The following is a 4,398-nucleotide window of genomic DNA, read 5'->3' as shown; positions in this document are numbered from 1 at the left end:
AAAAAAGTAAAAAATAAAAATCCTCGCACATTTACTTGGAAGGGTCATTGGTTTAGCTCCTTCTCAGTTGGGCCAAACCTATGAAGTATAGAACCAAAAGGGGAGTAACTTGAAAGAAAAAAAATAAAGAAACATTAAAAAGGTAACTCGCCACGCACTAATTAGGCGCTTAGGTAACCAACAATGTATGCTAAGACTTTGGATGATGATGAAGGTTTTACACACAAATAAAGGGGAAATAGTGGGCCAAACCTGTGAAGTATAGCACCAAAAGGTGAGTAACTTGAAAGATAAAAAAATAAAGAGACATTAAAAAGGGTAACTTGCCACGGACTAATTAGGCTCTTAGGTAACCAAACAAAGTGTGCTAAGAATTTGAATGATGATGAGGGTTTTACACACAAATAAAAGGGAAGTAGTGAAAGTTTAATATCTACAATTTAACTAAGAAATACAACTTATCTACATTTACTGGAAGGTAAAACCAAAAAGAGGTACTAAAATAGTGAAAATGTTTTCAGGATAGCGGCAAAACCTAGGTCCCGGGTCTTTAGAACACCACTATTGCCATTCATGAATATATTGCTCCAATAACAATACTTTTCGACCTGTAGCGATGACCTATGTTTAGTATGAAGGCACCTGAGTGGAGGAAGTAACAATAAAATTTCAAGGAATGCACCTACCATGAAAAAAGGAATGAAATTAGACGAAACAAATTGTAACTGTACAAATCAAATCGATGTTGACAAAAAAGAAGTAAAAAATAAAATCCTCACGCATTTACTTAGAAGGGTCATTGGCTCAGCTCCTTCTCAATTAGGCCAAACTTGTGAAGTACTATAGCACCAAAAGGTGAGTAACTTGAAAGATAAAAAAATAAAGAGACATTAAAAATGGTAACTCGCCAGAGACTAATTAGGCTCTTAGGTAACCAAACAAAGTGTTCTAAGAATCTGAATGATGATGAGGGTTTTACACACCAATAAAGGGGAAGTAGTGAAAGTTTAATATCTATTATTTAACTAAGAAATACAACTTATCTACATTGACTAGAAGGTAAAACTGGCACCGCAAAAAGAGGTACTAAAATAACGAAAATGTTTTCAGGATAGAGGCAAAACCCAGGTCTCGAGTCTTCAGAACACCACTATTTCCATTCACGAATATACTAATGCAATTCAGATCTCTATGAATTATGAAAGGGTTACGATTATGAAGATAATTCAATCCTTCCAATATTTGACGCGGCCAATTCTTCATCACCTTCATGGAGACATGCCTGTGCTTCTAGTGGTACTGCCTCAGGGTCCTGGAGGTGCAGAATTCATCTTGCTAAAGCACGGAGATTGTCTCGAATAAGAGCATTAGATCTTTCTTGAGATTTATGTTGAGAAAACTTTGCTTCATCAACACCATGTTGATGTCCTTCTTGGAGTTTCTTAAGAGCTCTTAGAACTGGTAGATTCCCCACAGTAAAAATAAGATACAAGGGCAATTTCTTCACAAATTGCACAGGCCTCTTGTTCAGCTCTCGCTGGGCAACTCTCGCTGGGAAACCCAGTGAGAAATGGAATGGGTCCAAACTCTGCCATTATGGATTTGCCTCTGCGCGTGCGCATGATGGAGGAAGGGAGTCATACTGTTTTTGTCGTAACTATCTCAACTAGGATAGGTCACAATCAAAAGCTGAAGATGGTCCATGAGGCATGACATTAAAGCCACCAGCAATAATGGCACTGCACAAAGGAAGTTTATGCAAGGAGGTTATCACAGGTTTATAAACCCAGATGAAATCTAAGCGATGAATGTAGATGAGAAAGATATCGTACAATTCTAATAGTCATCCAGGATACAAAATTATAATAGAAATTATAGCTAGTAGACTAAAAAGGTCCATTTTCAAGATAATATCAAAAGAACAGTTTGGATTTCTTTGATAAAACAGTAATCCAGAAGGAAATGAGAGCAACATAAGAAGGATTGCATACTATAACGGTAAAAGAAATTTCCAAATTTTAGGCTTTTATTTCAAGCCTGATGATTACAAATTATTAAAAAGAAAAAAGAATGGTTTTGACTTCATGAGAAAATTGAGGGGAGAGTAACTGTTGGGAGCACAGATAGCCTCGAAGGAACCAAAGGACGTGCAAATGGAGGTGATGGTTAAGGGAGTGGAGAATCCATTGTGAAATTTCTGACATTTTAGCTTCTAATGGTTCGATAATGGTTTCAATCATGAATCCATTGTGAAATTTCTGGCATTTTAGCTTCTAATTGTTCAATAATGAATCCATTGTGCATTGTTCCAATTGTAGAAAATTCTAGCCCTAAGTGATTCTTTCCCTTATGATCTCAATCAAACAAATAAATTATTGAATTTAATTAATGTAGAAATTAATTTCGGACCATAGCAACAATCATACAATAGCTGGAAAAGTAAATAGGAAGCATAAAATAGTTTTCGCATACACAGGTAATTTCTCTTTCAGAATCAACTTCTAATTCCTTATTCAAAGCCTACAATAAAACCTCCACAATCTACCTTCCAATCTAGTAGCTCCACAATTAATCAAACTCACCTTAGAAACAGATCTGTACAAAAGCTGAGAAGAAACAACCTATAAGGAAAATTGTATAGCTTGCTATATGGTCTATTTTAGTACACCATACTGTTGTACAAATTTGTACAACTATACAAAATGTTGTTGTATGACTTCTTCCTTCCCTCTGCTCTATCTCATCTCCTACTTCTCAGCTTTGTTCAACTGGTTCCTATTCCTATCCAACAAGAAATTGTCTGAATATTCTATCTTGACATGTCTTTATATGTTTAGTTGAACCCCTAACCACTCAGTAAGTTACTTTTCAAAATACCTCGAACCACCTCGAGCACATTCACGCTAAACTTGTGTGGAAGTTCCTCACCGAGCTATATTTCTCAACACCAATAAAACTGTATCCCTTCTTTTCTTGAACACAATCACACCAAAATTGCATATCCAATGGCTCTTCTCCATACTGAGATTCAAACTTATTGATGCCTCTTTGGATTAATCCATACATTCTTTCTACAAACACAATGATCACTAAATTGATAATTTATATCAACACAAAAATGTGTCGCAGGTAGACATTTTTCCACAGGGAGCAGTTTTTGTAAAATGGATCTTAACATGTCAATTAAGTTTCTCACACCTCTTTCCACAAAACATAGGCATTCATCACTACATTGAGACTTAATTTCAATACAACAATGTGTCACCAGTAGATATTTTTTCCACAAGGTGAAATTTGTGTAAAATGGATCTTAACATGTCATTTAAGGCTTTTGCACCTTTTTCCACAACATTTTATTGTATTAGCACCTAATACCATCATTGTAATTGGATTAACAGTGACCAAGGTAAAATCTTATCATTGCAATTCGGTCAACAGTGACCATGGTAAAATCCACTTTCACCAATAAAATGCATAAAAACACCAAAAATCATGTGTTATGACCATGGAACTACAAATAACCATGACTATAAAAAAGCAATAAATTAGATGTCACAGGATTAAAGCTAAAGATAAGACAGAAGAATACTAATATGGAATGGAATTTCAGCAAAGGGATATGCCATTTTGGAAACATACCCTATAACATCACATAGGTCACAATCAAAAGCTGAAAATGGTCCATGAGGCATGACATTAAAGCCGTTAGCAATGATGGCACTGCACAAAAGAAGTTTGTGCAAGGAGGTTATCACATCAACCCAGGAACTTGCACTCCAAAGCCAGCCTCCAATTGGTAAAGATTTCTGTGCCAGCAATGCTTTATGAACCGTCTCAAAATTGTTATGTATGTTTGAATATTCACAACACACACCCAACAACAATGTTAAGATACACACAATAATCCCTAAATAGGGACATCCAGTTATGCCACTGCAGTAAGATCCCCTGAAATATCACATAGAAAACAGCCACAAACCAAACATGGCCCATGTGGCATGGCACTAAAACCATTGACAATGTTAGTAAGAAAGTGATGAAGGATACTATGACATTAGCCAGGGACTTGCACACCAAAACCAATTTTTGGCCTGATAAATCTTTTGTTCACGGATGATATGCTATAAACCATATACATTTCACACTTTGCATATGTATAGAAGTTATTTGGAGGAATTGAAACTGAGAAACAGAAATAGAAAATGGGCAGGAGACAATATTTCTAATTGCTTTAAAGGGTAGTACAAAGAGAAATTAGTCCCAGAGCTTTAGGCGTTACCCTGTTCTATAGTGTATGCTGCCATATTAGGTTAGTCATGGGGAATTTGAATACCCGTATAGAATCGCTATTATGTTAACAGGAAACAAAGAATTACCTGTTCTTGTGTGGAGCATATC

Source organism: Pinus tabuliformis, chromosome J (assembly GCF_031772625.1).
Source record: "Pinus tabuliformis cultivar Carrire ecotype Pingquan chromosome J, CPIR1, whole genome shotgun sequence".
Classification (NCBI taxonomy): domain Eukaryota; kingdom Viridiplantae; phylum Streptophyta; class Pinopsida; order Pinales; family Pinaceae; genus Pinus; species Pinus tabuliformis.
This window is presented reverse-complemented; position numbering follows the sequence as displayed.